Raw genomic sequence first — 14,300 nt, forward strand, 5'->3', positions numbered from 1 at the left:
AACTTTCTTCTTTCCTGTGAGAGGTCACATCCCTCAGAATTGCTTCATGTCTTAAATACATGTCTCTCTGTATTTGTGTCTATCTGGAATGTGGGTATCTGTTCCCCACTGGAAGATGACGGAGTAGTACCCCTCTCCTTCCTCCATCCGTAAGGGATTCTTCCACAAAAAAAAATCTCAGAATCACTCTCACTGTAGAACTTGAACTCCTCAATTTATCCAGAGATTAACTATTTAAAAGCCCCCACAGATATGAATAATTATTTTTGTTCAGCTAACACCCTTTTTATTTCATTCAGGTGTTTTGCTCCTCAGGAAGGGATAAGAGCACAAGACAAATATTTTATGTTTAGTTTAAAATGTAACTGATACCTTGTGATCATAGGTTGTGAGCAGAAAGGGATCATAAAAGTTATCTAAACCAATCCTCTTATTTTAGGGTTTGTTGTGTTTTGTTTTATTTTCCCTACCACTAATGCCATCAATAGTCAATGAGACAAGATTACATAGTAGATAGAGGATAGAAGTAGAAAGAACCAAGTTCTAGTTCCCCAATATAAGCAGTCTTGCTGTGGGCAAATCATTTTCTTTTAAGTGACTCTAGGCAGTTTTATATCTGCTTAAGTAATGGCTCTCAAAGTTAGGTTTTAGAGAGTTGCCTGAAGTCATTCAAAGATTAAATGACTTCCCAAGGATCACTTTTCTAGCCAAGGAGCTAGGTAGACAGTGTCCAGAGCCCTAGACTTGGAGTCAGGAAGACCTAAATTCTAATCCAACTTTAGAAATTTATATGCAGGGGCAACTAGGTGGCACAGTGGATAAAGCACTGGTCCTGGATTCAGGAGGACCTGAGTTCAAATCTGAACTCAGACACTTTACACTTACTAGCTGTGTGACCCTGGGCAAATCACTTAACCCTCATTGCCCCATCGAAAAAAAAAAGAAAAGAAAAAAGAAATTTATGGACTATGTGATGCTAGACAAGTGACAAACTCAGTTTCATCATCTATATGTTGATAATGGCAACACCTACCTCCTGTCATAGTCATAAAAATAAATAAAAATAAATATTAGAATAAATGAAATTAAATGAATTAATATTTGTACAGTGCTACTTAAATACTCACTAGTATGATTATCATTATTACTATATCATGAAGACTTGAATTGAAGGCTTCTGACTCCAGGCCTGGTCCCTTGATACATTGATCCATCCTGCCATTGAGGGAAGTATGCTTTGTGATTAAAAAGTCCAACTAAGATGTGAGGAACCAAAAAATGTTCAAGAATTGATGAGTCAAGATAAGATGAGCGAGTAATCATTATGAAGTGACATTAACTAAAAAGTTTTGATAGTGTCAACTCTGATAACAAATGACCAAAGAATCCCAGAGGTTTTCTAACTACTGTTAACTCCAAAAATGCCAAAGAGCTCATATAGGTAAAAGCAAAAAGCTTTCTTTATATCATTGGGGAAGAGAAATTAGACAGGTGTCAAAGGCTTCTTCTGGTAGGAGAACCAAAGCAGTGGGACTAAACCTTGATTTATATATTTGTGGCTAGATGAAGAATCGAACAGTGTAGTGTAGCAACAGTGGCAAGTCACAACAGCAACAGTGAGGCACAACAGTACAGTGAGGCAAGGTCTAGTCTAGTAACAAAAAGTCCATTTATACCAGGGCTTCATGTGTGTTGTGGGCTGAGCACAAAGGATTGTTGTTACGCCAAACTCAGGGCACAGCTTGCTTTCTGGGCCTTAGCTCTAGAAACAAGGTGTCTAAAAAGAGAGAGGTAGTCTTGCATCTCTAATGTGTGTGTCCTTACCTTCCCCCTCCCCAGTGTGGGGGGAGAACTAGCTAATGTTTACTTATTAATTCAGCAACAGTTTAGGCTTTTAAGCATTTATTAAAGGAGAGAGAATGAGAATGTCTCTGAAAGAATGGAAAAGTCCTAACCCAGGTCAACGCAGGAGAGAGAGAAAAACTGCCTCCACCTAGCAGCTCACACTTCCCCCATAAGTGACCCACTCAGTTCCCCCAGAAGCCCTCTGTCGAACAGGAAGAAGGGCGGTACCCACACACAGTGCCACCAGTCTGACCTCAAAATCTCAGAAAGGTCACCTCCTAACGACGACACAGAAAATTCCCAGAACGGTGAATTCCACCCTGACATTTCTGAAGAAGAGGAAAAAGGGAAGGATAAATAATCTGATTAGTGTCATACAACTAGTAAATATATGAGGCAGAAACTGAACCCACATTTTCCTAACTCTGACTCCAGAAGGCTATTCACTACACACTACACAGCTATTTAACTCAGATATTCCTAGAAAGCATTGGAAAAGGCAGTGGGACATCAAAGGACCTATGAATACTAAAGTCTACAAAATGACCCTCAAGAGAGATTATTATGAATTCAGTTGAAAACCATAAATTGATTGCTAGACAAACTTTCTTATTTTCACTAAACATTTCAAGTTAAAATATTCACTCTTAATGATAATATTAATAATGATAAGGGTGAGAAAAGTTTTTTTTTTCTATTATGTTAATAACCAATTATCAAATTAGGATTTTTTTTTCTTTATTTCCTCATTCAGGACCAGCATCTGTGGGTCAATCAGTCAGTCTCTGAAGGACATTTCTGAGATGAGATTGCCCAAGTCCCCTGAGAACAAGTTCCTCAATCTTTGGCAGGACCCCACCCAACTGGAAGACTTTACTTTTATTTATAGTGTAAACAGAATCTAATCTAAGTGAATTCCAGCCCTAAAGCATTAAGTCTATGTCCATGAAAAGTTCAATTGTAGAAATGGTTTCTGATTACACACACACACACACACACACACACACACACACACACACACACACACAAAGGCTGCTGAGTTTCATGATCTAGCTACATTCTCAAGAGAAGGGGCTGAGGGCTTTCAGCCCATCTCCTCCTTTGAAAGTCTCTCCCCTTATTAGTTGTTCACCAATCAGGGTTGATCACCACCTTTCAGGGCACACCCTTTTCCAAAGGTATTTAAGCATTCAGTGATCTTCATGGTTTTGTCTTTGGTTACTGAGAGATACCACTAACCATCAATTTACTGATTATTGGCCAGTCTAATTAATAAATTGATTACTAATCAACCAGAAACTGTCTTTCAGACTTTTCATTCATCTCAAAAGCTAATATTTATCTATCATTTTGGGGTTTACAAAGTATCTTACATGTTATCTAATTTGATCAATTTTGGAAGCTAGATGGCACAGTGGATAGAGTGCCAGGACTGAAGTCTGGAAAACTCTTCTTGTAATGATTGGAATGATGCCACCTGCTGGAGACTTACTGTAGGAAAGCTCCACCATGAGGAGAAAGCCTTTGAAGGCAAGGCTTTTCTTTGGCGTCAGGAAGTGACGTTTGCTTGTGGGAGGAAGAGGGGGCGAGGCAGTCTCTCATCCTCTTTTTTTCACCAGGACTCTCATGGACAGTGGAGCTGAACTGTAGCTCCCCGAGATAGATAGATGAATCTAGTCCTTTCTCTCTCTCTTTACCAAATTCTTATTCTCCTTAATAAATGCTAAAAAGTCTAACTCTTGGGGCAGCTAGGTGGCACAGTGGATAGACCACCAGCCCTAGATTCAGGAGGACCTGAGTTCAATTCCGGCCTCAGACACTTAACACTTACTAGCTGTGTGACCCTGGGCAAGTCATTTAATCTCAATTGCTTCACCAAAAAAAAAAAAGTCTAATTCTTCCTAAAGCTTATAATTTATTGGTCACCACTCATTAGATATTTTAGACAGTTTAGCTAGAATTTTAGCCCCCTGACATTCTTGAGTTCAAATGCAGTCTGAGACATTTACTAGCTCTGTGATCCTGGGCAAGTCACTTAACCCTCATCTATAAAATGAGCTGGAGAAGGAAATGACAAACTACTCCAGCATCTTTGCCAAGGAAACCTAAAATAGGGTCACAGAAAGTCAGTCACAACTTGAACTACTCATCAACAACAAAAAATATTTGGACAATTTTATAAAATATTAGATATTTCATATATTACCATAGATAGCAGCAAAAGCAATTATTCTCTCAATCCCCAAAACATTTTCAGTGCCTTTTATCAAGTCCTTAAAAAATGATTAAAATGAATCCAGCACTTGCCTCAGTAACACAATAATGATAAGAAACCATTTAACAAATAAAAAACGGCTTCAATATGTTTCTGGCTTGCCTGATTGGGGGGGTGGGGTGGGGAATCAAGATTCCAATAGAATTACTTCTGGCCTCTCAGCTAAGAAAACTTTATATTTGATTTACCTAATTCCTTCAAAACAGCAGTAGCATTTGAACAGTCAATCCAATAGCATGACCTGCAAATAAATGATAACTAGAGCTCTGCAAGTACAATACTCTGGTATTGTCTAAGCAATGAAGTAGCATGGGTCAGCCCAGGGATGGACAAGGAGGAAAAGCAGACAAACTCATTAAGGTGGAGCAAGTGATCAGGGAATGTTTCAGCCAGGGATAATTGGGAAAAACCTAGACAGGCAGATGGAGAAATTTTGAATTGAAGGAATTTTGCAACAAAGGAACTTATGCAGGTTCAGTCAGACAAAAGGTCAACATTTGGGGGATTTTAAGGGATGGACATCCAGTGAGTATCTCAGTAGTGAGGCACTGTGTTTGTGTTAGGGGGAAAGGGAGTGAAGTTAAAGTACCAGACAAAAAGGAAACATCCAAGCTGGAAGTCTGTTTGTCAAAAGACCTGGCAACAAGTGGCAGGGAAAAACATCACAGCTAGAAATCAAGGACAGGATTCAGTGAGGGAAAGTTGGACCCTAGTCCTTTCTGCCTTCCCAGATAAGCAAGAAATAGAGATAAAATAACTGAAGAACAAGTCAAAGCCTTAGTAAGGAGGCAGCTTCCCAAGGATTACTGAAACCAAGGCCCCAAATCGAGTAATAATAATGTAGGAGGCAAAAAAAAGGGGTGGTGGGGTGTAACAGAAAAACCTAAGACCCAAGCTTTAAATCAGATATTAGCTCTAAAAAGGGAGTCAGACCCCAGTTAATGAATAACTTACAAGTCAGGATGCTAGATTCTTGTACCCACAGAAATCAGTACCCATAATGGGACCATAAAGGGTCAGGTCAAATAACAATAAAGGAATTGACAAGAACCTTCTATAGAAGCTTAGATCAGAAATAAATGAAAATGAAGGTGTTTTGAAACTAGTCATGGGAACTAGAGACATGCGCAGAAAAGGCCAAATTTATCCCCAGATTCACCTTATGACGTGTAAACCCCCAAAACATATCTCCACTGAAAAAGGTAGGGGGGGGGGTTGGCTTAGGACCCCAGGCACTCCAAATTAGAATAAGCCCTCCCCTATACCTCCCTAAAGTGGAGATTATTATAATGAATAGGACAGCCCCCCCCCCCTCCTTGTACCTCCCCAAGGTGGAGATTATTATAATGAGACTGATAAATCAACTTATCCTTTCCACTTTTCTGGTTCTCTCCCTGTGATCACTCACAGCATTGCAATAAAACTTGGGAAACTGAGTCACTGAGTCTTGTAATTCTTTTGGGATGACTCACAATCAATTTGACCCTAATTCCATCCCACATCAATACTACAGCCTGATTGACTTATTCTTAGATCTCTTAAATTTAGGCTCTATTTTCCCTAAGAGTCAGATGGGTTCCTGATAGTTTCCCTAGGGCAGGATTAATTAAACCTAAGGGCAAGTTTTCCCAAAGCTAGACCCAAAGGTCTTTCTTACTGATCTGACCATAAAAGAGAGCTCATGAGGGAAGTTAGTCAATGGCCTCATTCAGTTCCTTTGGCACATTTGCCAAATTTCCAAGCTCATTTGGAGCCTTTCAGCTTGGCTTCAGGTCATCTTCACTATCCCCTACCTCCCACCTAACATCTGCCCTCCCTCATTTGTGTGTTTTGAAATGAAATGGAAAAGTTCTGAGTAACTTTAAGCAGGAATTGAGGCTGCTGGAGAAATATCAGCAATCTCAGATATGTACTTTATACCACTCTGATGGCAGAAAGTGAAGAGGAATTAAGAAGCTTCTTGATGAGGATGAAAGAGGAGAGTGTAAAATCTGGCTTGAAGCTTAACATTAAAAAAACTAAGATCTTGGCAATTGGTCCCATCACTTCCTGGAAAATAGAGGGAGAAGAAATGGAAGGAGTGTCAGATTTTATGTTCTTGGGTTCAGTATGAAATTAAAAGATGCTTTCTCCTTGGAAGGAAAGTAACAGCAAATCTGGACAGCACACTAAAAAGCAGAGACATCACCTTGATAAGAAAGGTCCACATAGTCAAAGCTATGGTTTCTCCAGTAGCAACGTGTGGTTGTTGGTAGTTGTATAGAATGTTGGATTGTAAGGAATTCTGAGTGCCCCAGAATCAATGATTTCAAATTGTGGTGCTGGAGAAGACTTTTGAGAGTCCTTTGGACAGCAAGGAGATCAAATCAGTCAATACCTAAAAGAAATTAATTCAGCTATTCACTGGAAGGTCAAATACTGAAGCTGAAGCTTAAATACTTTGGCTGCATAATGAGAAGACAAGACTTATTGAAAAAGACCCTGATGTTGGGAAAGACTGAAGGGAAAAGGAAAAGGGAAAATTAGGGGATGAGATAGATAGACAGACATGACACTAGTCATGGAAACAATGAAGTTGGAAAGATAGAGGCTAGAAGAGGATCACAAAAAGTTGGACGTTAATTAACAGCTATTACTGAAACAACAACTCTCATTTCCCAATTATGTGCTAATTCTTACTCAAAGCCTCCTTTAACTATTCCCAAAAAGAAGGCATTTAGAGCCTAGCTTCTTAAACTGTGGCTCAAAACCCCATGAGGTTGTATTACTGAATGTGGGCAGTTGCAAAAACATTTGGCAACAGTAAAAGGTTATGTATACTAATTTTATATACCCATATCCCAGGGCAAGTAAAAATTTCTCAGGTGAAAAAGGGTCATGAGTGGAAAGGTTTAAGAATCCCTATCTAGAGTACTTATTAAAAGTTTTAACGATCTCCACATTGCTCTCCCTATCAGCTCAAAACCCAAGGTACAGGTCCAGCTGAGTCAAATGCATCATCTGAGAAAGGACTCCTAATAGCTGAGCATTAAGTAAAATGTGATGTTATTTGGTGGGTTTTTTTGTTGTTGTTGTTGGCAACAGCTTTATTATATTTACCATCTTAGAGGTCAAAAATTTCCAAAAAAGACTAAGTTTCCTTATCCCCAAAAGGAAGCATGCAGTTTAAGTCACCAGGAATACATTTGGCTCCATCTAAAAGAGGGGAGATTGGTAGGGGAAAATTATGTCATTATCTGTCTTCTAGCTCACATTTGAACAGCACTATAGATTTTACCCAGTCTGTGGTTCACAATGTAATCATCACATCACCCCAAACTCAACAATTGTTGCGCTGTCCCCATAGAACCTCTGCAGCACATGGTGGCACTTCTCAGAAGCCACTCCCTATGATTTCTTCCTGGTTTCTGCTCCCTAGGGCTCCTCTCTTTCAAACTTTTTACTTCTGGTAAGCTACCTTTTTCTTACCACACACCCTCAGAATTGTAAAGTCAAGTTCAGGGGTACAATTTGGGTAACCGCCAATCTAGCAGGTTTCCCCCCTCCTCAAATCTCTGCTCCCTGTAGGTGTGATCATAGATGACCTATATTAGCAAAGCAAAGTGCCTCATTTGTAAAAGTGACAGAGTTTTATACATTTTATCACTACCAGTTCTACAAAGTATTCATCTTGCTTGTGTAAAAAGCATTAGGGTTGCCAACATTTCTACAAATAAACAATAGATTCCTCTCTGCAGCAAAGTAATAGCCTATCAACCCCACAATAATTACTCCCATTCAAAAGAACATTACCCTTAGGTGATATTTTTAACCAAAGAAGCAATTGGTTTGTATGACCACCTGTGCCCTCATTTCCCCAGGCCTGAAAAAATTAAAGTTCATAGCCAAAAGCACCAAATTCTGAGGCCTACTTCTAGGTTGCCCCATGTCAGTAGTGATCACTAGCTTGTCATGCTTCCCCCAGTTTGGGATCATTTAACTTCTTGAGCAGGAACACACTATTGTAGGGTCATAGATTTATAGATTAATAGCTTAAAAGCAACATTAGAAACCCTCTAATTTTACATATAAGGAAACTGAGGGACAGAGAGGTTTAAGTGACTAGCCCATGGTCACACAGCTAATAAGCCTCTGAGAATGGATTTGAACTCAGTTTATCTGACTCCAAGTCTAGTGCCTTGGAACCACTATATGCCAGGTTTCATTCTCATTCATTCTCTCTCTCTCTCTCCCTTCTATTCAATATTCTGCTTATTTGTAGCACCAACCCCCCCCCCCCTCCCCGTTTTCCTGCTACCCTTGATGCTTGTGCACTCATTAACTTCATTGTCTTCATTAGATGACTCCGTAGCCTCACCGGAATGATGATTGGTAACTGAATACCATTAGCAATCAGTGTCTCTGAGGCTGACCCCTGCTTCCTTGTTTGTGTGATCCATTTAAAGGATTGTAGGGTCACGAGGGAGGGAGGAGGTGTGGAAGGAAATGAAGCATCTCAGATATTTGTGGTGAGTACTCCCTGGGAGGGTGATGCCAAATGAAAAAAGCAACTAATGCTATGTCCTCTTTTTGGTAATAGACAATTGGGGAAAAAAAAAAAAAGATTGTATGCTTTAGGAATTCCAAAGAACTGAGATTTTATTCCTTGTTCTTCCTCAGATCATTCTGAGTCTTCCAGAACTAAGAAGTATTTAAAGGTATTAAAAGAGCCACCTCTTCTGACTGAAGGAAACCTTGCAACATATTTGTCCTTTACAGAAGTGTGGGTTGCAGCTTCAGAATCAAGGTTAGTGCATTCAACAGAAGAGAATCATCCACTGAACATGTGGCCATCACTAAAGCACCAGCAAAACATAAAAATCCCTGAGGCTTCTCTGGCTCACTAACCACACCAAAGCATCATAAATATTTTCATGGACAATGTTGAAATATGACTAGCTGCAAACCATGCCCCACCAGATAGACATTCGTAAGGGATCTGGAGTCCTTTGAATAGGTTTCCTGCAGGGTGATGACTTGAATACTTAAACAGTGACCTATTTCTCAGATCTGTTATTTACCTTCTCCTTTACCCTTCCTCTCTTTGTGGGCCACTGGTAGCACAGTGGTTAGAGTGCTAGGCCTGCAGTCAGGAAGATTCCTCTTCCTGAGTTCTAATCTGGCCTCAGACAACTAGCTGTGTGACCCTGGTCAAGTCACTTAATCCTGTTTGCCTCAGTTTTCTCATCTTTAAAATGACCTGAAGAAGGAAACAGTAAACTACTCCAGTATCCTTGCCAAGAAAACCCGAAATGGGGTCATTAAGAGTTGGTCATGACTGAAAATGACTAAACAACGGCATTTCTTTCCACTTACTCAAATCAAGGAATAGCTTGCACTGGGCTTTGCATCAGGAAGTCCTGAGTTCAAATCCTGCCTCAGGTGCACTTTCTAGCTTCATGTATCTTAACATCTCTGGCTCTCACTTTCCAAGTCTATAAAATGTGGGAATTGAACTCAATGACCTCTATGGTCTCTTCCAACTTTAAAACTATAATCTTCTGACCTTTTTGAAGAAATCTAAACTAGTTCACTAGAATCTCTCCCCTCTCTTAATATCCAGAGCTCTTAAAATATAAAGTCTGGAGTCTGATTACACACAGATTTGAATAGGATTCAACAAGTATAATACTTAGTTCCTACTAACACAGACATAATAAGCAAAGGGCAAATGGTTTTCCATCGTGATAGCATTATGCAGAGACAACACTTCTTCAACATCACGGCCAACAATGTCATGGTCAACAGTGGCCATCAATGTAGCCTCAAGTCAGTTTCCTTCTCTAAATCTGAGAAAGCCATCTTCTGTACAGATGGAAGAGATAGCAACATTATGGTCCTGGACAAGAAAGAAGGATTTTATAGAAAAGTGAATCAGATCGATGGAGCTCACTACTCTTTGGACAAACCAACCCCACTGAAGTCCAAGAAGAAGCAGATTTCAAGAGGACTTGCTCCTTCTGTTGATTTCCAATAGAATGTAACAGTGGTCCTGTTTCAGGATAAGCATACACTAGTATCAACAGGAGCTGTGGAGGGAGTGATCAAAGTATGGAATTTGAGCAAGAATTATACTACCTTTTGACAGGAACCTATGGCTTGCAAATCCTTCCCATATGCAGGTAGCAGTGCACAAAAACTAGGGTACTCAAGTTAAATTTTGGACTCTATTGCCTCTATTCTGCTAACTGCACATATGATAACATCTATGTCTTCAATATGACAGGATTAAAGACTTCTCCAGTGACCAACATCAGTCTCTTGGCCTCTGCAACCTCATTTCCCATGTGGCATAACTGTCACCCCCAAGGATCCATTACTATGGCACCTTTCCTTCATAAATCCAGGCATAACTGTACCCATAATCAGAATATCTTCAGCACCCTGCCTTGTTTCCCTTGTTTAAAAATATAAAATAAAATTAAAAGTCTGCTTTATTCCAGTCACTAAGAAGACTACAAAAGACACAAATAAATGATTCGGTGCATGACCACAGGTCACTTAGGGGCTAAGGATTATAGAATCATAGATTTTGAGTTAGAAAAGAAATTAGAGGTCATTGAGTCCAACCCCCTCATTTCCCAGTTTAAAATCTGAGACCCAGAGAGGTCTATAAATGCTTAAAATATAATAGCAAAAAGTCATTACACTCTTTTTTTTTTTGTGGGGTAATGAGGGTTAAGTGACTTGTCCAGGGTCACACAGATAGTAAGTGTCAAGTGTCCATCAGATTTGAATTCAGGTCCTCCTGAATCCAGAACAGGTGCTTTATCCACTGCTCCACTTAGCTGCCCCTGACATTACACTCTTGAAACAAAAAGTCACAAAGCACATTTCCATCTTTTGCTGGAAGAAGCATCAAAGTGATGTAGGAGGCAAAAAAGGGGTTAACAGAAAAACCTAAGACCCAAGCTCTAATTTAGATCTGAGCTCTAAGAGGGATTCAGACTCCAGTTAATGGATAACTTAAGATTTCAGTGTGGGGACCAATTTTAAATTGGGGAGTGCTAGCTAAGCGACTTGCCACAATATTGGGGCAAGGAAGGAGACCGGCAGCCTCCCTCAAAATAGAACAAGCTTTATTTTAACAAGAACGAACTTAAAAAAAAAAACACACACAAGCAGGATCAGTAGGATCAAGGGAAAGGAAATAAAATGGGGAAAGGGAAATTATAATACCTGAAAAAATACCACCACCCAGGAATCAGCTGAAAATATGCAGCAGAATGCCTGTCGCTCTCCAGCTTCCACCAAAATGCCCAATTCTCCTCCCCCAAACCTAGAAACACCCCACACAGCCCCAGCCAATGGGATGGCCGCTCTGACAATCACGTGACTGCCCTCACTATGCTTCCAATCATTATAATTATGCCAGGCCCATGTAGGCGTCAGCGAGTGGTGATGATGTGAAGTGCCAGAGCCCAGGCAATGGCTATAACCAGTGGGTGGAGCACCTTGCGGTTTGCGGAGCCCCAGGCCAGTGAGCACTGAGGTATAAAAACTTCAAATAACAATTAATTCTTTACATTAGTCTTCATTAATACAAGTCAGGGCCTGGGTTCTTGTTACCCACATTAATCAGCACCCATAACAATAACATAAAGAGGCAGGTCATACAGACCTTAACTATGACAATGATACATAGACAGGGCATAAAAATTCAAATGACAAATGAAGATGTTTTGAAACTAAACATGGGAACCAGAAAGAGACATGCAGAAAAGGCCAAATTTGTGCCCAGATTCACTTTATGATGGGTAAACCCTAAAAACACACCTCCATGGAAAAAGATACCTACCTCGGGGGTTGACTTAGGACCCCAGGAACTCCAAATTAGGATAAGCCCTCCCCTGTAACACCCCAAGATGGAGATTATTATGAGACTGATAATCAATTTATCTATACTATAAATACAACTACCTTTTCTTTCACTATTCCAGAGATACCTTTCCACTTTTCTGGTTCTCTCCCTGTGGTCACCCACAGTATTGCAATAAAACTTGGGAAACTGAGTCACCGAGTCTTGTAATTCTTTTGGGACTACTCACAATCAGTTTGACCCTAAATTCCATCCCACATCAAAAGCAATAAAATATTCAGTGCAATCTCTGTGCCCTTGTTCTCTATCCATCCCCATTTCCTTGAATATACTCCCCTCGAAATGTTGTTCAGATGATATTTTCTACATGAAAACTTTCATGATCTACCCCAGCTGGTATTGTCCTCCCAAAAATTTTACCTTGCACATTTTTTTTAAATGTACAGATATTTGTTTATATGCATGTTTTCTCCCTGGTAGAATATAAACACTCTGAGGGAAGGACCTGTTTAATTTTTTTGTCTTTTTCTCCTCAGAGCCTAACACAATTGCTGACACATCTTGTTGTTCAGTCACTTTTTCAGTTATGTATGACTCTTTGTGACCCCATTTGGAGTTTTCTTAGCAAAGATACTGGAGTGGTTTGCCATTTCCTTCTCCAGCTCATTTTACAGATGAGGAAACTGAGGCAAACAGGGTCAAGTGACTTGCCCAGGGCCACTGAGCTAGTTATTATATAAGGCTAGATTTGAACTCAGGAAGATAAATCTTCCTGATTCAAGGCCCACTACTTTTTCCACTAAACCACCTAGCTGCCCACTGCTAAAACATAGTAGGTGCTTAATAAGTGCTAGCTAGTTAATTGAATTTCATGCAGTAGGTAAGTGAAAAAGTAAACAATACAAGACTATATACATATAGCGTCACAATGAATACTATAAGGATTTCCTTCTGCACCTTAGTTAATGAAGTCACAGATATTATATAATCATGAGATGTTAATGAGGTATCAAACTGACTATGGAAATGAATCTATCCCTAATTCCTTTATAAAGTTTGAACACCCCTCTAAAGTCAAGAAAGGAACAACATAACTAACTGAGAAAATGAATTAGCAATTACTTTGAGCATTATAAATAGTTAAGTCCTAAGTAACTCCAGTCAATCAGAATGATTACAGAATCAGATCCCTATAGGGAAAGGAACACAGAATACCTTACTCCTCCCTGCCCACATAGACATAGCATGGAAAGGGTGTTATGGGATACAGTTAGGAACAAAGGCACATACTTCAAACAGACACAGATGAAAAGAGATTGGGAACAAAGGGAAAAAGCCACTCCAAAGAGCATGGCCCCTAATTCTATCAGAAATTGTAAATTGTTTTTTTCTATTGTTAACGGCTAAAATTCTAGCTAAACTGTCTAAAATATCTAATGAGTGGTCGCCAATAAATTATAAGCTTTAGCAAGAGTTAGACTTTTAAGCATTTATTAAGGAGAATAAGAATTTGGTAAAGAGAGAGAAAAAGGCCTAGATTTCTATCTATTAAAGGGAGAGCACATTTCTAGCTCCCTTCTCCACCAGAGTCCAGAGGGAAAAAAAAGCGAGACTGAGCGCCAGTCTCTTCCTTCCTCCTCCCACTAGCCCGCGTCACTTCCTGACTCCTGGTCTTGCCCTCAAAGACCTTCCCTTCATGGGCAGAACTCCTCTACAGTAAGTATCCAGCAGGTGGCGTTATTCCAATCGTTACAGTCCCCCCTGTTGTTCCTCAAGAAACAAAATGTTTCCTTGATGGAACAGTAAAAACAATATAATAACTATTGCTAACTAATAATATGTGAACAACAATATAGAAAAGGAAGAGAGGAAAGTTTTGTCCAGAGGGGCGATTTTTTTTGTCCTCATGAACCGACGCTTTGACATTAGCCTTGCAAAGGGAGGGCCTCTGCAGAGAATACATGTTACAGATGGTGTATATTATAACAGAAAGAGAAAAAAACCAACAAAAAGAACAAATCAAAACTGTTCATTTAAAGTCTCTGAAAGTCTTTTCTCAGATGTCCTCTAGGTGTAGTCGTGGAATGGAAGTCTTTTCAGGGGTTGATGTGTGGATGCTGGTAATCAGCCAGGAAAATTTCCTACAAAATTGAGCTTAACACAACTTTAAAATAGCTTTGTCAATAACCAAATCAAACAATGAAAGTTCTCAAAAACATGTCTAAGGGAATTCAGAATCTTAGTTGTTACACATGAAACATATAATAAAACAAAAATTGAACCATTCTTTAAAATTATAATATTACTATAGTCCCCCCCTTA

This window comes from Dromiciops gliroides, chromosome 3 (genome assembly GCF_019393635.1).
Source record: "Dromiciops gliroides isolate mDroGli1 chromosome 3, mDroGli1.pri, whole genome shotgun sequence".
NCBI classification, from domain to species: domain Eukaryota; kingdom Metazoa; phylum Chordata; class Mammalia; order Microbiotheria; family Microbiotheriidae; genus Dromiciops; species Dromiciops gliroides.